Below are 26,244 nucleotides of genomic sequence, written 5' to 3'. Positions count from 1 at the left end.
ACCAGCAACATTCTTCAATGAATTGGAACAAATAATTCAAAAATTCATATGGAAACACCAAAGACCCCGAATAGCCAAAGCAATCCTGAAAAAGAAGAATAAAGTAGGGGGGATCTCACTCCCCAACTTCAAGCTCTACTACAAAGCCATAGTAATCAAGACAATTTGGTACTGGCACAAGAACAGAGCCACAGACCAGTGGAACAGATTAGAGACCCCAGAAATTAACCCAAACATATATGGTCAATTAATATTTGATAAAGGAGCCATGGACATACAATGACAAAATGACAGTCTCTTCAACAGATGGTGCTGGCAAAACTGGACAGCTACATGTAGGAGAATGAAACTGGACCATTGTCTAACCCCATATACAAAGGTAAACTCAAAATGGATCAAAGACCTGAATGTAAGTCATGAAACCATTAAACTCTTGGAAAAAAACATAGGCAAAAACCTCTTAGACATAAACATGAGTGATCTCTTCTTGAACATATCTCCCCGGGCAAGGAAAACAACAGCAAAAATGAGCAAGTGGGACTACATTAAGCTGAAAAGCTTCTGTACAGCGAAACACACCATCAATAGAACAAAAAGGAACCCTACAGTATGGGAGAATATATTTGAAAATGACAGATCTGACAAAGGCTTGACGTCCAGAATATATAAAGAGCTCACACGCCTCAACAAACAAAAAACAAATAACCCAATTAAAAAATGGGCAGAGGAACTGAACAGACAGTTCTCTAAAAAAGAAATACAGATGGCCAAGAGACACATGAAAAGATGCTCCACATCGCTAATTATCAGAGAAATGCAAATTAAAACTACAATGAGGTATCACCTCACACCAGTAAGGATAGCTGCCATCCAAAAGACAAACAACAAGAAATGTTGGCGAGGCTGTGGAGAAAGGGGAACCCTCCTACACTGCTGGTGGGAATGTAAATTAGTTCAACCATTGTGGAAAGCAGTATGGAGGTGCATCAAAATGCTCAAAACAGACCTACCATTTGACCCAGGAATTCCACTCCTAGGAATTTACCCTAAGAACGCAGCAATCAAGTTTGAGAAAGACAGATGCACTCCTATGTTTATCGCAGCACTATTTACAATAGCCAAGAATTGGAAGCAACCTAAATGTCCATCTGTAGATGAATGGATAAAGAAGATGTGGTACATATACACAATGGAATACTACTCAGCCATAAGAAGTGGAAAAATCCAACCATTTGCAGCAACATGGATGGAGCTGGAGAGTATTATGCTCAGTGAAATAAGCCAAGCGGAGAAAGAGAAATACCAAATGATTTCACTCATCTGAGGAGTATAGGAACAAAGGAAAAACTGAAGGAACAAAACAGCAGCAGAATTACAGAACCCAAAAATGGACTAACAGGTACCAAAGGGAAAGGAACTGGGGAGGATGGGTGGGCAGGGAGGGATAAGGGGGGGGAAGAAGAAGGGGGGTATTAAGATTAGCATGCATGGGGGGGAGGGAGAAAGGGGAGGGTGGGCTGCACAACACAGAGAGGACAAGTAGTGACTCTACCACATTTTGCTAAGCTGATGGACAGTAACCGTAATGTGGTTGTTAGGGGGGACCTGATATAGGGGAGAGCATAGTAAACATAGTATTCTTCAGGTAAGTGTAGATTAAAAATTTAAAAAAAAAAGAAAGAAAGAAAGAAAAGGGGGATTACTCCTTAACAGGATAAAACTATTGGTAAATCAAAGATCAACGCATGCTTTAAATATCCTTAATGTTGATCACTTAAAGGGTGTCAGATGATCAGCTATGGAGGTACTCTTTTCTGATAATATTCCTTTCTCTTAATTAAAAAAAAAAAAAAGCAGTTACTGTGTGCTGACCTTCAATGAGTTCTGCACAGTGGTATAGAGGGCATGTCAAAGTGTGGGCAAAGGGTCTGTTTGTTTCTACGCAGAAGATCAAGGCCTAGCTTGGATACCCAGAAAATGAACTAAGATATGATATGAGGAGGAGCTTCCGGCATCAGCACTCTCTGGAGGACTTGTGCCGGGGGATGATCATCAAAAAGCCTCCACAGGGATCCGGACGATGCTGCGGTTGTGGCTGCATCCAGCCCACCGTCTCCTGGACTTGCCATAAGAAGGAGGAGGGAGATGTCTAGGCTGGCATGTGCATACAGTGAGACAACGAATTTGACTGGATCTGTACTGTTGGAACTCAACCAGGAGTTGGGAGGGGTGCAAGTTGTAGCACCCCAAAATCTCATGACTATAGACTATCTATGGTTAAAAGAACATATGGGATGTGAACAGATCCCAGAAATGGGCTGCTTTAATTTGTCTGATGGTTCAAGTACAGTTGGACAATATCCATCATATCATAGATAAATTTTCACAAATGCCTAGGGTGCCTAAATGGTTTTCTTGGCTTCACTGGAGATGGCTGGTAATTATAGATTTGCTTTGTTTATGTCACCGTATTCCTATTATGTTAATATGTGTGTGCAAATTAGTTAGTAGTTTAAAACCTATACATACTTAAGGTACTATTCAAGAAGATATGTCAAAGAAATAATCAATCCTCCCAAGTTTCCTTCATATGCTACATCTATAGCTTTTCTTCTTCCTTCCTAATTACAAACCTTAAATAGAATTCGTGCCTCATATCGAATTTACCGAGTATCATAATTCCTCCAGGTGGTAAAGATACCTCGAGACAAGTGCTAGGCATAGAAGCCACAGGGCATAAATCTGCAAAGAAGTAAAAAGCTAACCTTTGCAAACAATATGGCTTCTCTCTCACTTACCAACTTTACATTTCCCTGTATGGCCCCGGAAGATGACTGGTTAGCCAGAGACGGGTAAGATTCCTCAAGGGAGGAACAACCTAAGACAGGCACAGTCGCAGGGGGGCCATCAGGTGAGAATTTGGGGATCAACAGAGGTGAGGCTCAGAACCTCACCCCCCCTGCTTTGAGAGAAATCTTCTGCATCCGTGGATGTCTTGCTGCCCTTGTCTAGCCTGGATTAATACTTAGTCCATAGGCACACACCTGATCATCTGATCATCTACATTTGCCCTCTTACAGCACTAAACTATGTTTTCTACTTTTATCTTGCATCTACCTACCACTTCAGCATTTTATTAAAAATAAAAATAATAATAATAATAGGAGAAATGTGGGATCAACATATAAATCAAGTACAAAAATCAAATGAATATTCATATTTGACCTGATGGTTTATAGGTCTTATTGCATGATCAAAACCGAAAGTTTCTGTGATGAATGCCCTTGTACTGTTCACCATGTAAGAATTTATTCACTCTGTAAGAATTCGTTCACCATGTAAGAACTTGTTCGTTATGCTTCAGAAGATTGGAGACTGACGAGAATTAGGCTTGAGATGGATTAATGATTGTACATTGAGCATTGACCCCCCTATACTGAATTTTATTGTTGTTAACAACCATTTGATCAATAAATATGAGAGATGCCCTCTCAAAAAAAAAACAAAAAAAAATAATAATAATAATGTTTCTCTCTCCTATAAATATATACATAAATATATGGCTTTTGGTTATTGGTTATTGAGGGGTAGGCAACAAATGATCCCAAGATTTGGACAGCCTGTGCCTTTAGGTGCTTCTCATCTTATTTAAAATATTGCTAAGCAGTTACAAAGATGCAAATTTCCCAATTAATATTAGAATTTAGCAGGTATCTGCTCTATTTCCCTTTTACCCTCCTTGCTTGTGAGTTAATTGACTAAGGACAGCTGGAAGAGATTGAATTTCTGGGAGGTGAAGAGGGGCTGCCCTGGTAGGGAAAGCAAGAGAGAAATTAGGAGACAGAACTCCCTCCCCTCTCTATTATTCAGCAGTAAAGATGGGCACAGATAGTGATGGATTTGAAACCATAACAGCTCTTTAATGGGGCCATCAGTGAACTAGAAATTTTGAGGACTGCCTGGAAAATACAAAGTAGTTATTTATGGACAGGAAACAGTAGAGAAAATGGCTGTTCTTTCACCACAGTGAAAATATCTTAGATATCTGTGAGCTATTTGTCCTCTTAGTCTGGTAGCTAGCAATTTCTATTTTGACACATTTACTAAAAATTTTTTTTGCCATTTATTCGTAGTAGCATGTTTGATGTTAACTGATATTTCCAGGCATAATTTTTCTTCTTAGAGATTTTAAAAGAAAGGAAAATAGGATGAATAATAAAATAAAAGGAAGTTGGATCATATGAAATAGCAATTCAGCACATGTAGGCTATCTGAGTACATTTAAAGCAGATTTTTTCCCCATGTTTGGCAGGACTCTAGCTTCCTGACAGCTGTCATTTTGTGGTAGCATCCACCTACTCATTTATGCAGTAAACTCTGACTTATTTATTGTCAAACCAAAAACTTTTGACAACGGAGAGAGGTAATAAGTAGTGAAATAAGAGCCTAAGACTTTTGGTTCCTTCTCTTACAATTTCACAGAAAACAAAGGAAACTACAACCATTTTCCCTCAGGCTTCTTATTTTCTTCCCTTTTTTTTTCTGTTTTTCCTCCTCTGAATAATAATGCAAAATAGAAGCCAAGATGACAAGCTTGTTAACATGGTGGCACACTTGTCTTGGATTTAGAATAGCCTCTGTTAGTAGGATGAGTAACGACTCCCAAAGATATCAGGCCCCAGTCCCTGGAACCTGTAAATGTTATCTTATATGGAAAAAGTGTCTTTGCAAGTGTGATTACATTAATGACCTTGAAATGGGAAGATTACCTTGAATTATCCGGATATGCCCAAGGTAATCAAAAGTGTCCTTCTAAAAGAGAAGCACAAGAAGATTTCACATACAGAGAGAAAAAACCAATGTGACCATAGCAGCAGAAATTGGAGTGACACTGCGGCAAGCCAGGAGTGCTGGCAGCCCCTAGAGCTGGAAGAGGCAAGGAAGGATTCTCCCCTAGAGCCTCCTGAGGGAGCAACATTCTGCCAACACCTTGATTTCGGTCTAATAATACTAATTTCAGACTTCTGGCCTCCAGACGGTAGAAAGAATAAATTTCTGTTGTTTTAAGTTACCCAGTTTATGATAATTTGTTATAGCCCCCATAGAAAACTACTAGACTTTGTAAACTTCTCTGCTGTTTGCCTCAAAAGGTTTTAAGGTTCATGAAGTACAAATGGTATAGCATTAAAATGAATATCTTGGGTCATATTACCTTTCCTGTTAGCAGGCAGTAAATAAAAGAAACTCTGTCTTGGAAATTGGTGTAGAAAAGCCATTTACCACCTGGAGATGCTGGGGATTGAACCCGAGGCCTCACGCATGCAATTCGAGGCACACACTCTACCACTGAGTTACGCCCCCTCCCTCTAATGATAGCTGCCATATCCTTCAAGGAATATCTCACTATATTCTGTGAATCTCACCCGGTAATTCCTGTGTTCCTTGTTTCAGCAGCGTTCAGTCTAAGAGCAGGATTTGCAACTGCTTTAAGACAAAGGACTACAGGGAGCTATGGAGGATACCGCTTTTTAAGAAAAGAAAATTTGGAATGGAACACAAAATACTGAAAGCATGCATCACAAAATTAAACAGCTTTTCTCTGGATAAAACATGTCTTGCTATTTGCATCACAGGAACGTTAAGGGCAAGGTTTTGATGAGAAAACTCCAAGTGAGAACAAGAATCACAGGCAATTTGTTCAGTGGTTCATTACCAAGAGTCTACTCATTTTTATTACAGTCCTAAAGCAACTAAGAAGTTTTGTAGAATAGTCCTGGATTATAATGCTAAAGGCGTGAACTAAACAGCAGATTCAGAAATTGAAAGAAGTGTGAAATTTCTTTTTATTAAGGCAATATTAATATATACTCTTATGAAGGTTTCACATGAAAAAATGTGGTTGCTACATTCATCCATATTATCGTGTTCCCCCCCATAACGCATTGCAGTCACTGCCTGTGAGTGTAGTGAAATACCACAGAGTCACTATTTGCAGCAAGTGTGGAATTTCGAAAGCAATAGAAAGTTAGAGATGAGATGGAGACAAAAATTTGGGTTTACAGAACAAGAAAGAAATTGGGGGACACATAAAAGCCCCATCATTCAATAAACAGGAGGGAAGCAAAGAGAGATTTGTTATTGTTTTTCTTTAGAAGATTGGAAGAAACTTAAGGAGGAGCAGATAAGTTTGATTTTGGATTTAACATATCCATCGATAGGATCGTGCCCATCAGTGTAGCAGAGTGAACTCAGCCCCGTGCTCTGATCTGAATACTTTGGGGTGGGAGTGATCCAAAGGTACTGTATATATAGACCGAGTAGGATGAGAACTATAATTACTGAAAAACAGGCCAAACGTGACCAGGCTCTTCCCCTTGGTGTCCGGCTTGTTTCAGAATCTCTAGCGGCTGAAGAAGCGGGGCCTTTGCCCTCTTGTTTCACCTTCTCCCCCTTGTGCTTACGGAACCACCTTGAATGCTGCGAAACCCAAAGACTACAGAGGATATGAAGATACAATTCTCCAAAGAAGAAATTCAGATGGCCAACAGACACATAAAAAGATGCTCCATGTCACTAATCATCAGGGAAATGCAAATTAAAACCACAATGAGATATCACCTCACACCAGTAAGGATGGCCAGCATCGAAAAGACTAAGAACGACAAATGCTGGCGAGGATGCAGAGAAAGGGGAACCATCCTACTCTGCTGGTGGGAATGTAAGCTAGTTCAACCATTGTGGAAAGCAATATGGAGGTTCCTCAAAAAACTAAAAATAGAAATACCATTTGACCCGGGAATCCCACTCATTGGAATTTACCCAAAGAATACAACTTCTCAGATTCAAAAAGATGTATGCACCCCTATGTTTATCACAGCACTATTTACAATAGCCAAGATATGGAAGCAACCTAAGTGTCCATCAGTAGATAAATGGATAAAGAAGTGGTACATATACCCAATGCAGTACTATTCAGCCATAAGAAAGAAACAAATCCTACCATTTGCAACAACATGGATGGAGCTGGAGGATATTATGCTCAGTGAAGTAAGCCAGGTGGAGAAAGACAAGTGCCAAATGATTTCCCTCATTTGTGAAGTATAACAATGAAGCACAACTGAAGGAACAAAATAGCAGCACTCACAGACTCCAAGAAGGGACTAGTGGTTATCAAAGGGGAGGTGTGTGGGAGGGCTGGCCTGGAGGGAGGGAGAAGGGGATTGAGAGGTATTATGTTTAGTACACATGGTGTGTGGGGGTCATGGGGAAGACAGTGTAGCACAGAGAAGGCAAACAGTGAATCTGTGGCATCTTACTACACTGATGGACAGTGACTTCAATGGGGTGTGGGTGGTGACTTGATAATATGGGTAAATGTAGTAACCACATTGTTCATGGGAAACCTTCATAAGAGTGTATATCAATAATATCTTAATAAAAAATTTTAAAAAACAGCTTTACTGAGATATAATTAACACCATGCAATTCACCCATTTAGAGTATGTAATTAAGTGGTTTTTAGTATAGTCATAGAGTTGTGCAACCATCACCACAATCAATGAGAACATTTTTATTAAAATTTATTAGCTTTTATTACAAATCTATTATCTTATACAAGCCTGTTAACCATTACTCTTGATTTCTCCCACCTCCACCTCCAGTGTTGGACAATCACTAATCTACTTTCTGTCTCTATGGACTTTCATATTCTGAATATATCATATAAATGGAATTATACAACATGTGTTTTTTGTTTCTGGGTTCTTTCAGTTAGTGTGTTTTCGAGGTTCATCCATATTATAGCATGTGTCATTATTTCATTCTTTTTTTAATTGAAGTACAGTTGTTACACAAGTGTACAACATGTGATTCTAGTTACCTACATTATTAAGTGCTCACTCCAATAAGTATAGCTACTGTCAACATAGAGACTATAGTACTATATGCTGTACTTTCATCCCCATGACTAATTTATATTATAATTGAGATTTTGTGCCTCTTTATCCCTTCACCTATTTCACCCACCCAACCTAACCTCTCCCCGATATAACCACCAGTCTTTTCTCTGGGTTTGTAAGTCTATTTCTGTTTTGTTCATTTGTTTTGTTTTGTTATATTCCACATATGAAACATGTAGATTTTAACTGTCTTGGGAACTTCAATGAAAAACTGGAAAATGGAAATGATTTAGTAGAAGAAAATCAACATCGGAAAAATAGCTCAGTTATGAACATTGAAGCCTATTCTAAAGTTAGAACTTCTAAAACTAAAGAAAATGAGCTAGACAACGACTCTCCTCATCCTCATAAGAATAGTTTTTCCTCAATATGATTTTGAGAATCCAGAAGGACATACTCAAAAACAACAACATAACAGTAAAGTAACACATTAGCCATCCCAAAACTGTCAAGGACCTCTGGTATTCCTAAGATGGCCATTTGGTGGCGCCTAAGTCATTCTCCAGACCTTAGATGCTTACATTACATGAAACCATTCATAATAGCAGGGACAAATTCCTCCAAGCTTTTCAAAGTCACTGGTAGGAAATTTCTACCCAGAAAACTCCAGGTGGCTGAATCTTTTATATCTGTATTTATCATAACCCCAAAAACACTCAAGCCATGGCAAGGATTCAATCCTCTACCTCAAGGACCATTTGGACTTTTACAAATGGATTTCATTCAGTTGTCCAAATTTTAAAAAATAAAATACGTTTCAATAATATCTTCAAAGGCAAAAATGTAAAATTTTTGACTCGATTGAAGTTTTCTCTCCCAAAAGGCTACTACTTTAACTTAGTGTTGTCCAATATAACTTTTTACAATAGAAAAGTTCTGTATCTGTGCTGAGAGCACTTGAAATGTGACTAGGGCAACAGTTCTGTTATTTTTTAAAGTTTAGAGATTTTATTTCTCTATTTGGTAAATATCTTTAGATAGAACCACTTTAGAGGTGAAATTCTTAAGATTCCCCGATTAAAGCATACATTTTATTGTCCTTATCACTCTCAAAACCCTGAGAAACTAGTACAAATTCAATGTTATTGTTTTTTTTTTACAAATTACAAGATAAAATGAAATTAAATATTGAAGAGTTTATTCGAGAAAAAATTGATTTAAATCAGGCAATGTCAAACAAGAAGTGGTTAGCCATACTCTGACAAAAGCTAGGGGAAAGACTTATATAGAGAAGGTGCAGAAGAAAAGAAAGGAGATAATCTGGCTATAGCTTAAAGCCAGATGGCTATTTGTGATTGGTTGTGCATATCATTTCTAGCTGTAACCTTGAGGCTTTTATAGGCTCATTTCAGTTTGCTTATGTATGCATTAGAGCCACTTCAGTATATTGGCCTCCTGGCTTAATTTTAACAAACCTAAGATAATATGCACTATGCCACAAAATCCCCATAAACTCTTACCACATGTCATTGCTAGAGAAACCTATAAAATTTAGATTGATTCTTCCTCTGACAGATTCTACCTTGTTACTAATGGGATTGAGGACATGCTACTCCAAAATATGGCACTTTGGCACATTGAATATTTTTAAGCTGAAGGAATTCCAGAAAACAGCAGAAGCAGAAATGTCGCTCTGACCTCCCTTCATTGCCCTTTTTCCCTGAAACAGGTCATAAAAGTTGACCTGTGAGTGGTGCCCTACCTATGGGGAAAAGGGGCAACCTTGTCCCCAAAGACAAAGGGATGCCGGGAAGACCTCCAAAAAACAAGCCTTGCCACGTTTCCCCCAATTTACTACAATTACCTCATACTCCTTAACCTATCATATTCCTCCGTGACTGTTCGCTCTGAATCAAATCTAGCATAAATGCAGGTATGTTTCTTTGGGTCTTCATTCCTTATGAAGGCTCCTGTATCATGTAAAACTTATATTAAACAAATGTGTATGTTATTCTCCTGTTAGTCTTTCTTTATGGTTTTAATTTTCAGACCCAGTCAGAGACTCTAAGAGGGCCAAGGAAAACTTTTTTCTTCCCCCACATTGCATTCTAATTTTTGATTTGTCAAAATCTAATGTCAAGTATAAAGTTCTATGTCCAGGATGCACATGCTGTCTTTCCAAAAAAACCTACCAGACCCACACATACAAGTCAGGACACTGGTTATTTTGGAAAAGACAGCATGGCAGGTTAACCTTAGAAGCACATTGGACAGGACTAATATAAGGTATTATTAAACACAAATACCCCCTTCAACTCTGAAACATACACTCAGTATTGCTCTTAACCCAAGACATGAGGTGCTTTTGCTCTGGGGCCTCTCCTAGCCATGTATGTCCTATGGATATGGAGTCCACACTAGTTACCAGGGCTCCTAGAATTTTCTGCCCAAACAGCTCTGATCCTCCACTCTTCCAGGGCCTGCATAGGCCTTTTCCTGACCCAACCTTCTGAAAGCAGACTTTGCCATTAGTGTGCAGATTCCTAGGTCTAGGAGGCGGCCCTGGAATGGCCCTTTCCCAGGGATGTGTTGTTAGGGTCCAGAGTCGACCACCTCTCAAATAGACAGAAGACACACGATAATGCAAGTCACACAGCGAGGTTTATTTCCAGCTAGCTGGGGTCCAAGTGTCTGCTGGACGCAGCGGCTTTCAACAAGGACTCAGAGCACTCAAAGCCAAAGGTTTATATAGCATTTTCAAAAGCACTTACTCACAGTAATTTTCCACAGTTACATATTATTTTTGCAAGTCACACATCCTGGGGGTTAAGCAAGAGCAAGATAAGACCACTCCTCAATTAGACAGAGTGGTTTTGTGAGATAAGCTGACCGGAAACCCGGTGTCCATGATTAATTTGTTACTCAAAACCTGTTAATCAAGCCTTACCCAGTTCCTCCCCCCGAGTCATGTACTCAGGAAATGGCTTTTCAGCCCTTACAGTGTAGGAAGTTTGGCTGCGTCTTGAGGCTTTGAGATGTTCACACATGCATATCTGAGACCTTTCCGTCACTCCTGAGGGGATGGAGCCAGGGCTGGTATGAAAAAAGGGTAAGGATTGTACCTTTATTTTCTGATTCCCCTCCTTAACTCATCTTTAAAAATTAGCCAATCAAGTGCTGCTTCGAGTCAGTCAGGTAAGACCAGAACTTACTTAACACAATAAAGAATGTGTGTCTAGTTGGGAAAGACAGAGTAGGCAAATAGTGAATCTGTGGCACCTTACTACACTGATGGACAGTGACTGCAATAGGGTATGGGTGGGGACTTGATAATATGGGTAAACGTAGTAACCACATTGTTTTTTCATGTGAAACCTTCATAAGAGTGTATATCAATAATACCTTAATAAAAAAATTTGTAATAAAAATAAAACTATAAAAAGAAAAGAACGTGTGACTAGGTCTGAGGCTTAAATTGTACTTTAAAAGTTACTCTAATTAAAATCAGGAACAAAGTTAAGACAGGTACATAAAGCATAAAAACAGCGGGAGGAGATAAGGAAAAGGGATGGGTAAAGGAAGAAAGGGAGGCTGTAATGGGAAGGAGTATTTGGGGAAATCCTCAGGAAAGCTTTCCTCTCCTCTATTCCTTGGTTCAGCAACAGCGCAGAGAACCAAGGATCTAAAAAGTCCTCAGGACTTTGCATTTGTTTTTTATCTTTTTTGTGATTCTTGCTCTTCGATAATACTGTGAAATGTAGTATTGTGATCGGGCTTCTTAATTTGCTGCCTGGTGTGTTTCTCCGGTTCTGGAAACCTGAGCGAGCGGGCGCTCCTTCAGCCTCTTCTATCCTGTCTTTACCCTGTTGACACAGGTCCCCAGACAAAGCCCTGGAGCAAATAACCGTCCATACTGAAAGCAAAATAGAATCGGTTTGTTTTCCTTGTTTTCTATGATTCAAATGAACTGGAAGAGAAGGAAAGAACCAGAAAACAGGTGAGCGGTGGACTAGTCTCAGCAACTGACGAAGCCGGGGAAAATTTGGAGCAAAATGGATTGTAAGGAAAATTTGGAGGTGCCGGGGATTGAACCCGGGGCCTCGTGCATGCTAAGCACGCGCTCTACCACTGAGCTACACCCCCTCTCGCTGTAAGAGCTGCAGAAATGTATTCATGACACATTATCATCATTTTCGGTAGAGGCAAAATTTTTCTTTTTGTTTATTTTTGAACTTTCTGTGTAAGATATTATCTTGCCCTTAAGCTGAGAAAAGGAAAACTAAATATTAGACAGAAAGCCCCAGTTGTTACTAAGATCTCCCACCATGGGTCACCCTCTGGGACGCCAGCTCGCTGACCCTACCAGTGGGGACAGGGTGGTCCTGCCTGTCCTCCCACAGGGAGAGGTCTGGGGTAGGACCTCTCCGCTTTAAAATGCTGCCAGAAACCCGAGAGGGTAACGCAGGAGAACTTCCGAAGAAAAATCCGAAACGCTGCCATGGCAGAGGACTGGAGGGGTGTTGCAGACCTAAGTGAGATCAAGGGTTGTGCTGTGGGGTTGAGCGGCGCAACCGGGCAGTGGGCTCCGGATCCATTCTCCAAGTCTAGAACCCGCCCAGCGGCTGTGACTGCTGGGCTCTGAGACTCAGATGGTGGGGCCAAGAAACAATTTGTGACATGCTCATAGGGAAAATTTGGTGTTTCACAGATGCTTTTTCCTCATTATATACTAAATTTCCCACCCCTGGGTGGAGATTTTATATGCTGTTGCTACTACATGAGATGATACGGCAACATACATGTATGTATGTAATCCAATTGCGCATGTGCTAATTGAAAAGCTCCCTACTCAAGCTCGGTGACCTAATAACTAATGAATAAACATTTTCACTTTCCATAATAGGAGCTACCCTGATTCTTACCGTGGTCAACTCTTGGGCAGCCCACCTGGTCTATCAAGGGTCTGTTTTCTCACGTCCCTAATAAAGTGCAGTTCTTCTTTGCATAGTCCTAAATCTGGATGCTAAATGCCTTTAATATTCGAAGACAAGGACTGTGGATAAAATTGTAACATTTCCAGATTATCTCGCCTGGCTTTAGTGCATTTGCACATCCTCAGGGGTGGAGAGTTATCTCCATGTCAATGGGTAATTAATTACCTGGGCAACCGAGGGCGTGTCTAAACCTGAGAGTTTAACAGGAGGGCCTTGCTTGCTTCTTCCTGACCAGGCGAGAAAGAGAGCAACGCTGGACTGCAATTTGTAAGCAATAAACGGGTTTTAAACTTTATTTCTCCCTGTAACTTATTTCTGTTTTTAGAGGTATTTTGCCCCAGGATTTCCTCTCCCCGGACTTACATCTGGCGACAGTCTGCAGGGTGCCTCTGAATCCGAATTCTGTCATAATGGGTGCAAGCTTTGGGAGGGCTGCTCCTGCGGATGGTGGGGAGGCCCCAGTGGATGCAGCTGCAGAGGGTACCGCTTCACCTGTTATTATCCCCCCAGCTGTGGGGATTTCAAGTTGGAAACCCAAAGTGAAGAATTGGTCTAGGGTAAAGTACCCAAACTAGAGTTATTGAAGCCAGGATATGGCCAACAGAGCAGCATCCTGTTGCCAGCCCCTACTGCATTAAGCCCTGGAGACACTGTTGAACGGACCTGGCCCTGGACATTTTGACACATGGACCAGCGATGGCTGGCCCTCTGGCACCTTGGGGGAAAGGCCTGGAAGCTGGCCTCCTGTGTATTCCTGGAGTAACAGCTGAATAGCCCCCAAAGGCTGTGGTAGTGTACCCAAAACGTCCAGGAGGTAAGAGCATCTTGTGGGGAAGTTTTGTTTTATCTTTATGGCCAGTGCATGTACCTCCCATAGCCCTATATATCGACCTATCTGTAACTCCCACAGGAAGGGCGGTTTAAGTCTGGTATACTAGACCAATACAAGATCCCATTCCTGCCACTGTTTTATCACAAGACCACTCTCTTGCATGCATCTTACCTGAGGGACAAGATTTGCCTATGCTGGTGTCATTAAGACATTATCTTACTGCCCTTAAGGTTATTTTCTCCTACAGTCCTTGTGGCCTGAATGCACCCCCTGGCTGCAGCTGCCACGTGATGATTGCTCTTAACCCTCAGCTACTGCCTGTCTATGGAATGGACGAGCTATGGACTTAATCTGCCTAAGACTTTGAACCTAGCTGAATCCTCAGGCATGAGGATTGTCATGATTTTATTGCTGTTGCTATTGTTATGTCATTAGTCTGGTCATAATGCTGAGTTTTCTCACCCAGGGACTATTGTGGAAGAAGGGGAAGGAGTAGATTGTAAGGAGAGATTTCTGGAGGGGTAGCCTGTGGGTAAAATTGTAACATTTCCAGATTATCTCCCTGGCTTTAGTGCATTTGCATGTCCTCAGGGGTGGAGAGAAGTTCATCATGTCAGTGGGTAATGACCTAGGCAACTGAGGGCGTGTCAGAACTTGGGAGTTTAACAGAAGGGGCTTGCTTGTTTGCTTGCTTGCTTGCTTGCTTGCTTCTTCTGGAGCAGGGAAGAGAGAGATGCTTCAGTCCAGTGCTGGACTGCAGTTTGTAAGCAATAAACGGGTTTTAAACTTTATTTCTCCCTGTGACTGATTTCAGTTTTTAGAGGTATTTTGCCCCGCGATTTCCTCTCCCTGAACTTACAAGGACTGAGAACCTTGTTCTGGTGTTTGCCAGTAACACTAAGAAACACGTGTTTCTAGAAATTACGAAGTGTATTCATAAATTTGAAGGTGATTTTTAAAGAGAAAAATATTTCAGTAGTACATCTTTATGGATATTGGATTCTAATACTGTTCATTTTAAACTGCACTGGCTCCTAAATTCTACTTTCCTCCAATGTCTGGCTCCTAATCACCAAACTAATGTTTTCAATTTTTCTCCCATCCTTGTGACATGGAATCATTGAGAAATAAAAGTGCCCTTTTTCCTGAAGCTGTGCAAACTGAAGGTGAGATGTCTTGATATGAACTTTAGAGAAATCACCACAATAGCCCATGTTTAGAGTATCTTCCTGCCTCTTGCTGTATGGGCCACTCGAAAGGATCACCAGACTTTTGAACCACAAACCCGGAAAATCTGTCAAATTACCACTGCCTGCATTCACTAAAGATGCTTCGAGCCTGACATTTAGAAACCTTACTGGCAGCACCTAGAACTCAGACACTGAGTTTATAATTTGCTCCAACCATTAACCTTTGTTTTTCTCTTGTTTCCATAGAAATGTCTCTTATTTAATCCCTGATTACTTGAACCATTGTTCAAAGTTCCCAAAGCCTGACTTTGGGAACACACCTGCATCATGGCTCAGCAGAACTGACCTAGACTGATTCAATGAGATGGAAGGTTCATTGCCTCAATTTAATGTGAAACTTCCAGGGAAGTTTCACAGAAGGGAACTGCAAGGACCAAGGGCAGGCTGCCCCAATATGTGCCACTTTGACGTGCAGATTATTTTGAGCAGAAAACCATCAAGGCCTAAAAGACTCAGGAAGATAACTTTGACTTTTCCCCACCCCCAACTGCATAAAAAGAAGTTAGGTGGAAGAACTACTCCAGGAGGAGAGCTAACACCCTGGATAACTATATTATAATGTAAACCAGTGGTGATAGACACGAAGAAAGGTGCAAAGTCTGATAAAATTTCTCTTTGTGCTCCATTTCTTCTGAGTGGACCACAGAGTATTTTATTAAACATTTACTCTTTTAATATTTCTCTGAATTACTTCCCTTTTCCTTTGCAGTATCAGGCCCCTACTTCCATTCTATGGCCAGGATCCTCACCTGATCCTAATCTACGCACCCACTGTACACGTGTAATGATGTAATTTTTGGCCTACTGTGAAGGTGCATGCTTGCATGTTGGCAATAAAACATTATTGCCTGTGCTGCTATATAAAGAGCTACACCCAGTGCTCAGTGCAGAGCCTGGAGTGGAGGCAGAGATGGAGAGACAGACTTGCTGTATGCTGACTTGCCCAATGTTGATTCTAGCACTCAACTCACCATCACAAGGTTAAAGCTTGATGTAAGACCTTTTACTCCAAAATGTTCCATTGTTGCTATTTGGTCTCATCAAATCTGGAGTGAACTTGCCTGAAGCTGGAACCCCTCTGGCTCAGAGCTACACCTACAAACTTCTTGGTTCAGGATGACATATAAACCTCATTCTCCCTGACTGTTGGGAATCCATGTCTACAGCTTCCCCATATATATGTAATTAAATTTCAATTTTTTCCCTTGCTAATCTGCTTCATGTCAATCTGATTCTTAGATAAGCTAGAAAAACCTCAAGGGGCAGAAGAAATTTCTTCTTCCCCAATACCTCCCTGGCAAAAGGATTATTTTACACTGATTATTTTAAGAAAGGGTGGACAGAGGAGAAGCTCTGAAGAGTAGAAGTTATCCTTCTGTAAGTTACTTTATTTATGAAGTAACTTTTAAGGATGTTTTCCTCTTAGTACCAAGTAAAGAAGATTGACACTAAATCAAAACAGAATTTCATCAATGGAGAAGGCCCTGACTTAAGTCTGTGTAACAAACCTGATCCTTGTTCATGGTGCTTTGCTTTTCTGTGTCAACTCCCTATCACTGGCCTCCTCACACCTTTCTTTGTTTTCAGCTGAAGGTGGTATTTAAGCCTACATTTTAAACCATTTCTTTGAGAGTTATTCATTTCCCTTTGTGTCTCCCATGTACACGAGATCTACATATTAATAAACTTGATTATTTTTCTCTTGTTAATCTGACTTTTGTTACCTGGGACTCCTATGGAGACCTTAGAAGGTAGAGGAAAATTATTTTCTGTAACCATATATAGGTACCTTTCCAAAGTGTAGCAGGGAAGTCAACCTGTGTGGTTGTTGGGGAGCCCTACTGGGAGTCAAAATGGTATTCATGCCTGCTTAAGGCTTGGGCCACTGGGGAACATTGACTTAGCTTACTTGCTTGTTTTTGGCATGTTTCGTTGAGAATCTCAGAGGATTAGAAAAGACAGACTGTAGTGTCAGGAGCCTGTCCGAACTGCCCAGTCCAGGCAGTCAGATGAAAGGGATGGCACAGCAGCCTTCTCAGAGGAGCAACCCCGATATCCCTCCTGCTTAAAATGTCTCTCCTAATAAATTTGCTTATTTTAGTTTCAATTCAAGTTGCCCCTTCAGGGAAGAGGCCATATCCAATTCTCCCTGAAAATTTTAGGTACTGGCCTTAAAGGAAATTGGAAAAAACCACTACTGCCCTGTGACTACCCCCAATGATGGGAAAGTGAGACCCCATGAGTATTAGACCCAAGTTTATGGGAAAAAAGATATGGACAATTTACCTGAGTTGAAGTTCTTTCCCCCACCCCTATGTGGTTTCCAAATGACATATTCAATAATTAATGGCAACAGGTGGGTACAGAGAACAAATGATATTCTTTGGCTAGCTTACTATAAAACAATTACCTAACTCCAGATGAGAAAAATCTGTATTGTAAGTCTTACTAAAAATAAGTCCGAGGCACAGTCCATAAAATTTGTCCCTGCCTGCCAAAAAGTCATTGTGTTCTTTCCTCTTTTTTTCCTACCAGAGATGAAGAATAAGAGTATAACTATGAAAGAATGAGAGCCCTACATAAAAATAATAGAGTAGTGAACTTTAGATAGTCATCTGTAAAGAAACCAAGAGTCTGGCACCTACCTAACCTTTGTGAGATTTTCTGGCAGTAATAACTAAAAACCAAGCTTACTTAGAAACAAGTTAACTGCTAAGACCTGCCAAATGATGTAATCTCATTCTCCAAACTCATGTAACTGTGCTATATGTCAATTAAATGATTAATATCTGTACTTTATATAATCTAAGAGTATATAATCAATATGCCACTTTTCATTAAAGGCCAAGCTCAGCTTTTGCTAATGTCTGTGTCTTCATTTATTTCAGTTAATCACCGACACTGTTCATCCTTCAGAAACTCCTAGACTCACTGGAGCTGGACTCCAGCACTGTAGACAAATGAATATGCTTTACAATATTCTCAGAAAAAAATCAAGTTTCTGAATGTAGGCATCTAAGTATACTTTTTCTTACAAGATCCAAGGTTCAACCTGTGGGGACACAAATTGTCTGTCTCCTCCAGGTAGAAAGCTAGCAACACCAGCTTGCTCCTGAAGACACTGGTTACATTTGCAGCTGGCTCTTGTGGTACTCACAACTGCTGTTGGCTAAAAAGAAGTCTGAAGAGCAGAATTGTGAGGGAGAAGGGAGAGCCAGGGTTGCCATTACAATTAAAGGGCCACCAGCTCAACATTTTGTTAATCATCTGTTCTGTTCTGTCCTTCTCTAGAGGTGGTGGTTCCTACAATTACTCAAGGGAACAATGCTTAAGGCCTAAACTAAGAGAGGCTTTAGGTATAGAAAGAATAGGATACATTTGACATGGATAAGAAAGTTGGCTAAACAGGATTTAGAGACATGGTATATTTGTTAGGAATGTTAGATAGAAAGACATGAGTAGCCAGTGAAGGGGAATATAAGGTTCAAAGAAAAAGAATCAGCCAAACTCTGCCCAGGTAAGGGGTCCCATGTAAAGACAGCAAAGGCTTTGCAGGGAGATAACTTCATTGCCTACCGGGACCAGGTCAAACTCAGCCCAATGAGATCCCATCATGGGCACAATTGAACAGAACTAAGAACTGCCCAAATCCTCGCCATGGGAAAGGACATCCTCATTGAGAGGTATGGCTATATAGATGGACCTGTAAGTCAAATGACCCCACCTTGTCAGTTAGACTAGCCAGAATGTAACAAAGGCCTCTTGCCTAATGGATAGGGACCTTTGTCTACCTTGACTCTGGCCCACCCCTCCCTTGGAATGCATTCAAATAGAACTTTTGCTCTGCTTCGCTATTGTGTGTCTGCCTTTGAATTCTTTGTTGCGGCAGAGACAAGAGACAAGGAGAATAAACTCAGCCTGGTAACAGATTTAAAAAGAAATATGATGCACTCAAGAAATAAGTGGACATACACACATGTGGCTTGACTAACACAGATTTCATTGTCTTGAGAAGGAGCAGGATTTTGCTTGTTTACTTGTTTTTATTTGTGGTAAGTGGGATGGGATCCAGAAAGAGATAAAGATAAGTTCAGTTTGGGACAAATATTTTTAGATATTAGTGGGAGGGCCTCATGGAAATGTCTGATAAACACTATCATCCATGAATTTGTATCTCTGCAGAGGACTCAGAACTAGAGGTTTTGAATTTCATGTGTTTATGGAAGAGCGGGCCCATGAAAATGGACAGAGGACTAAAAAATGACCTTTGGGATTTAGGGTTGATGGGGAGATTCATTAATGAAATTCTTGGAAACAGAGGAGTGAACTTGCTCCTGGGCTCATCTTGCACTCTGGAATTCATAATGGTTGCCATCATGCCCCAGAAACTTCTTTAGAAGATCCAACGAGCTCCATTTCATCCTAAAAGATTCCTATTCAGTATTGTTTTCCAGATTCCCTTCTGCTTATATGGGACTATTTTATGTGCACAGGAATCACATGGAAACTTATCTGTACTTAAGAGAACCTTTGCCAGTATGGAAGAACTCCTTAGACTTCTCAGAAGCTGGCCCAGAAGAAGGATCCTCAGACTGGTGGACTAATAACAGAGAACAAGAAAGTGACAGGTCTTGCAAAGGAAGAGCACTAGGTAGGTGTCACAACCAAAGGTATGCAGGTACTTATGTGTGAACAGTGAGGCATTAATGGTGGAATGAGCTCTTAAGTTATAGGATTCTCCTGAAGCTTAAACTCAGGATATAGGCAACCAGAAGCATTTACCTCAGGAGACAACATATTAAGAAAACACCTAAGCATATGAAGTGTATAGGCTATGCAGCCAGTCTTCAGGGAAGTTGAAAGCCAAGCAGGCAATGCTTTAGGAAAGATGGTGTACTGGGAATGTGATTTGGAGGTAAGTGAACTAATTTCATGTTCTGAAGATTGCAGAGGCAGTTTCACATAAGAGTCCCCTTGATCTTCACAAAAAGCATCATGTACAACCATGGCTGATCCTACTTTACAGGCATGGAATGAGAAGTTCAGTGATGTTCATCACATTGCCCCAGTTAGACCAATTCTAATTTATTAAAAAGTTGAGTCACATGTTTTTTCCACAGTCAGAGAGCCCCAGTGCTGCTGTGGATGATGAGAAGATACCTTCCAGAGGCTTCAATTTTTTTTAGTTTCAATAGTTTAAATGTAAAGTGCTTGCTCATGATGCTGGTAGCCCAGGGCACATATCCACATTTTTCATCACACACTGTGACTTCCTTTCTGTTAGAAGCAGTTTGCTGAAGAAAGAGAAGTCATTGCAAAGTACTACATCTGAGAAAAATAGCAACAATAGTAATGATAACTATAAGTTATTGGACAAAATATATGCTCATCACTTAATGAAGCACTTTGCTAAAGATTGTATGTAGATATGTATCATCATTCAACTCTCATGATACGCAAGTAAGTAAGTACTATTATTATTCTTATGTTATAAAGCAAGAAACTGAGGCTTAAGGACTTCAAGTGATATTCCCAAGACCCCAACAACTAGTAAAGGGTAAAACCTTAATGCCAACTGTAGTGACTTTCTTCAAAGCCAATGCTCTTAAGCACCAGAACATACTGCCCTCAAAGAAATCAATGCTGAAGAAAAGCAAGCCCAGACTTGTAGCTAGTACAATAGATGACATAAGCCACAGAGAGGCTGCTGTGAATATAAATGGAGTTAGGGGACAGAGGAGGAGATAAGGGCATTTGGAACCTGGGAAAGCTGAATAAGGAAAATGAGGATGAAATGGCAGGGATGAAGCTGCTAATGAAGCATAAACATCTGGTCTCTTGCTTGGCCCAGCCTTTTCCAAGGCTGAAGATGTGTTCACATGGTTCAATACCTGTGTAAAGTTTCCAAAATAAGATATTTCAACTAATATGTTAATATTGCTATTTTTTTCCACTCCAACTTCCCCAGTGTTCCATTTTTACTCATATGCAGTGGCACTGGAGTAGGATCAGTCATTCTGGGGATCCAGCTGGGAAAATGTTGAATCAGCAATACATTTAGTTTCCATTTAAAGTGATATAATATGTTCCTGAAGACCTCTTCCACATATGGTTAAGTAATTGCTGGCCCAACCAACCTGATACGGCCTCCAACTATATATACACTTCCCATTGTGCCAATTTACTTTCCATACTTGACCCTGTAAGTGAATAATGAGGGGAAATAATATTTAAAATGCTGGAGCCTGAAATCTTACAGTTTACATATGAAAAAACATCAAGGATATCTCAAATTGAACAACAAATTGAAAAATATGCTTGGTATTGCCAATAATGGTTTGAAGCTGAGAGAAACTTCTAAATTATATTTTTAAAAATCATTCAACATTAGAGGAAAGGCTGAATTAACTACTTCTCTCATAGAAAATAATATTATGAAATTTTCATATGAAATAATAGAAGATAATACAATTGAATAATGTCAGGGAAGTGTATTATTACAGAGGCATATCATTAAGTTTTTAATTATGTTTTTGTGATGTTTGTGGTATTCAGCTTTTTTATATTTGTAATTTGTTTTTATTTTCTCGTTCCAAATATACATTTACTTTTATATCTAATTTTGTATTCATACTTGCATATTTTTTTCTTAAAGATGAACCCCAATGTTCTATAAGGTTTAGGCCCCAGAAAGAGTGGATCTGTCCCTGCCACTGAATTACGGAAAAAAAAGGAAATCACACCTGTCCTCAATGGTGTATGCTGTGGTTATGTTCCTTGAATTGGGTGAATTACCAACAAACAGAACAACAGTACCTTCTCTTGGGTCCAACTGCCACTTTCCCCCACAGAGAGCAGGTTTTCTTTTACCACTCCAAGTCTATCTTTCCTCCCAGGTGTCTGTGGGGGGGTGTTTTCCTACATATACATATTAAAAATAACAATATCATACACAGCAGTAATAGTAATATAACTTCATTCAGGTTCCTGGACCCTATTCCAATGTGTGTCAGTATATGAGGTCTTCCCATACGTGACACCAAGCAATTCTTGAACACCAGCAGGGTATTGGAGAACTCAACTCAATGCTGATGCTGTCTGTCTGGAGATAGCACCAGATTCCCCAGGTTACGGGCTCCATCCTGCAAGACTGCCCTCCACCCACCACTCCAGACCCCGGTTGTAAGCCCCAGGCAGTTCCCTGTGCTTCTGACATACCAGCTACAGACTGGAGATTCCCACAACCTCCCCCTTAGGTTCAATTAATTTGCTAGAGTGGCTCACAGAACTAAGAAAAACACTTAACATTTATCAGTTTAATAAAGGATATTGTAAAGGATACAACTTAATAGCCAGATGAAGAGAGACATAAAACAAGGTCCCAAATAAAGGAGCTTCTATCCTCATAGAGCTGGTGGCCCGGCTCAGTGGCATTTGCAGGCAGTTCTGGTTCCCCAAGCACAGAAGCCCTCCCTGACTGAGAAGCAGGATCCAACAGAGCAAAGAGTTTTTCTCAGGGGCTTTTGTGAGGGCTTCATTGCATAGTCATGGTTGACTGAATTATTGACCATTGGCTGACTTAACCTCCAGCCCCGCCCTTAGGTGAGGGTCCAACCATCTCTTATTAACATGACAAAACACCTGTTTCACTTGAAGACTGAATTGTTTTCAGGAAATGTGGATGAAGGTCAAATATACCTGGGAAATATATATTTCTTATGATTCATTATATTGAAGTATTCTTCTAAAGTATTTTCTCTAGAGTTAAGAAGAAATACAAATATTTTATTTCATATTTTGTTTGGTTATACAGTGATTAACATTATTTTTTGAGGCTGAGAACTTGAAATTCTGGGTAAAATTGCAGTATTTCCAGAATCTCTCACCTGGCCTTTGTCCATCTCCATATCAATAGGTGTCTACAAGGGGTAGATGAAGAAGCCAGTGAGTGTCAGGACAGGAGAGGTTTTTTTGGCCTCCCCAGCCAGAACAGAGAGAAATAGTGGGTGAGTGAGAGCTGAGGCCAGAAGGAGAGAGATGAACCTAGATAAAGTAAAGGTTTTTTCCCCTTGACTGATTTCAGCTTCATAGGTTTATTTGCATGGGATGGGAATGCACTTTTCCCCAGTAGTTACAAAGTACTTGAAGGAAAACTGTAGAATCTTCATTACCTTTAAAATGCATAAATCCTACTCAGTTTTGTGCTTAAGGGCTCAGGAGTCATAATCCCTTTATTTCCCTGTCTTTCCCAGAGGCAGAGCCCATCCATCCACACCCAGGTTTAAGATAGTGAACAGGCAAAATGAACTCTGAAGAAGTTCCAAGAGTGGGCAACCTGCCCCTTCAGTACAAATCTAGTGCTGAACAACACATTCTCAGTTTCTTAGAACTTGGCAGAGAAAGACATGGGGAAGTGAGGCCTTCTTCTCTCTGTACCTGACAGTCCTGTTGTCCATCCCAGAACACACTATATTTCCTCCACATTTTCTGTTTCTCAGATCTAGTAGCCTATTACTTTTAAACCCACAAACCCCAAATTTTGCTACGTTGAGCCAAAATATTTTGAATGATATAGCTAAATAAGGAATTAAAACTTGTAGGGTCATTGAGGCAGGAGGTAGCCAGTGGGATAGGTAAAACAGGGCACATTGTTTTGGTGGAGACTGGCCAAGTGGGACACTTGTAAAGGAGGGCAGAGGGCATCAAGAGTCAGGAAAGAGGACTAATAACATTTAACCTAACTGCCTGTGTGCTTTGTTCTCAGCATGGGCCATCCAGTTTTAAATAAACAACCCGAGGCTAAGCTTAGAAATGCTCCTGCTCTAAGTTAGATAACTAGAAGTGGGCAACAGCCTGGGGGCGTGATCCGTGATAAGTCACATAGACATGCTTGGGTAAGCAAGAGATAACAATTGAAGCGGTCAAGCAGCTGGAGTGTTTCCTGAAAGATTACAATATAGAATGTGTTTTAAAATTATTGGTTGTAGAAATGCGTGGGCTTCGGTGTAACGCTGTGAAAATCCTATATAAGCAATACCTAAAGTTGCCTGGGGGTCGGCAGCTCGGACTCGGCCTGCGTGTCAGGGGAGGTGCTGTCGACCCCAGCTTGCTGGCTGAATAAAGACTTTGCCTGTATTTACATCTCTATGCCTGTGTAGTTTGTTCTCTGGAGAAGCCTCGGAAGCCTGGACCCTAACACACTGACATCAGGCATTGTGATCAACCATCCAAGCAGGACACCTGGATCACTCCCTAGAACGGCCAGCCTGAGAAAAGGAAGGGGGGTTTCTGATTTCAGCCCATCCATAGCATCAAGTCCTAGGCAACCATGTGGACTTGCCAGTCCAGCCCTAGCAACAAGTCCTAGACAACCAGGGGGACTTACCCCTTTCCAGTGCTTATAATCCCCTAGATACCATCACCTAAATGGCTTCCTCTCTTGGAGCCCCTCCCAATTAGTGGAAGCTCTCTTCTCTCCATATCTCATTAAAAGCTTTGCTGGTTGCTCTGTACTCTTGTCTGTTGGCTTCATTCTTCATCACCTCCAAGACACGATCCTGGGAGAACAGCATTTCAGCTGGTAAACACCGTGATGGCTAAGTGGTTACGGTGTTGGATTTAAACTTTAACAGGACTTCCCTTTGCATGTTGGGACCTTGTCACAATAGCTTTGCTTTCTAGTTTCACCTACTTTTAAGGGTAATTTGTGGCCAAAATACCACTAATTGTTTTTCTATGTGTAACTCTGGATGGGGAGCAAAATACCTTTGAAACCGAAAACAGTCAAAGTGAGAAAAAAAGTTGGAGAAACCTATCTATTTCTTACAAGCAGTCATCCACTTCTGCTTTCCAGTGTCTCTCGTGACCTGGCTGCAGAAGAAGAAACCGCACTCAACCTCTCTGGTCCTGCTCACCCTTGTAATTATCTATTAATATGGAAATGGACTATTTCTCTTCACCCCTTGGAAACACCTACTGATATGGAGATGCACTAAGGCAGGGAGAGAGATTCTGGAAATATTGCAATTTTACCCACACTATGTTAGAACAGATAATAGTACCACTTAAACACACCCCTTCCATGGGCCAGGTAGTGCTTAGCAAGACAGAAACATAAGGTCAATTTGAAGCTCAGCATTCTGACCTCAGTCTTGACTTTCTTTTCTTGCTAGAAAATAAAATTCTTAAGGCTTGGTTACTCTTAGCTTGAAATGATTTCTTGTTGGACAGCTCTATAACCCAGGAAGAAATTAAGTTTGAAATTACTTGTTTTCAGGGAACTTGAGCCACTCCTAATTGTTTCCAACTCATTCAGTCAACAGCTTATTATTGTTTATAGTTAGAATGCCTTCATTGAGCAGTCTTCAAATCTTTTACATAATCCAAAACATATTCAGAGCATATTAGTAACAATTTCCAAAAATCCTTGAGCAGCCAGTAAAAGGAAAACAACATGGTGACCTAAAATGAGAGCAGACTTTGGAATAACATTAAATACACTTGCAATACTATTTAAATGGTTTTGCAACACAGAAAAAAAAATCTATGTTTCCCAATTCATTTAAGGAAACACCTGTAATCTCGACCCCAAAAGCTTCCAAAGGTGAATGAAAAAGAAACTAAAGACCAATCTCATCCATGTGTAGTGTTGCAAATTTATTAATAAAATGTTGGTATGTTAAAGTAAACACCATATTGACCTAAACAATGACTTTTCCAGGGAACATAAGAATGAATTAGCATCAGAAAAAAATCCATTATTAAGATGAGTTGATAGCTTGAAGGAAATATTAATGATCTCAATGGCAAAAGGAGTTAAGAAAAATTCAATCTACAGTCTATATTTTTAATTTATGTACTAATAGAATCTGTAGAGTAATGCACATTTAGCTGACTGGATCTCTATTATCTCTGTGAAGATGCTAATAGACACCTATAAAACCTGAATGCTCATGTATTCACACCCCAATCCTATTCCATGAATTTAGTTGTATGCTTACCAAGAGCCTATCATATTGCTTCCAAAACAAACTTCTGTCTTTTAGTTGTACTTACTGTTGGAAATTATACAATTTACTTATTTACTAGGTAAACTGATAACTAGCAGTGTGCCCCAAAAGAGTAATGTTATGTTGTTTTGGAAGGGGCTCTATAAAAGAAAGCTGATAGAAAAATAGATATTTTCAAATTAGGTGCAGGAGCCATAATGAAAATACGGGAAGAACTTGAAAGCATCTAAAAGGAATGCTGTGTTCAAATTTGGAAATGTC

At 40.3% G+C, this 26,244-nt stretch overlaps 1 long non-coding RNA gene and 1 other non-coding gene across 2 annotated transcripts in view; both read right to left on the bottom strand.

The window, feature by feature from the left end:
• The window catches only part of LOC118966978 (uncharacterized), a 50,785-nt gene that overhangs the window by 10,541 nt on the left and 14,000 nt on the right, over positions 1–26,244 (bottom strand). The gene's annotated exons all lie outside the window — the stretch shown is intronic.
• Positions 11,970–12,041, bottom strand: TRNAA-AGC (transfer RNA alanine (anticodon AGC)). Its single transcript has one exon. It is a non-coding gene; the product is annotated as a tRNA-Ala (tRNA).

The sequence above is a fragment of the Manis javanica genome, chromosome 16 (genome assembly GCF_040802235.1).
Source record: "Manis javanica isolate MJ-LG chromosome 16, MJ_LKY, whole genome shotgun sequence".
Classification (NCBI taxonomy): domain Eukaryota; kingdom Metazoa; phylum Chordata; class Mammalia; order Pholidota; family Manidae; genus Manis; species Manis javanica.
Note: the sequence above shows the minus strand (reverse complement) of the source record. Positions and strands in the feature narration are given on the sequence as shown.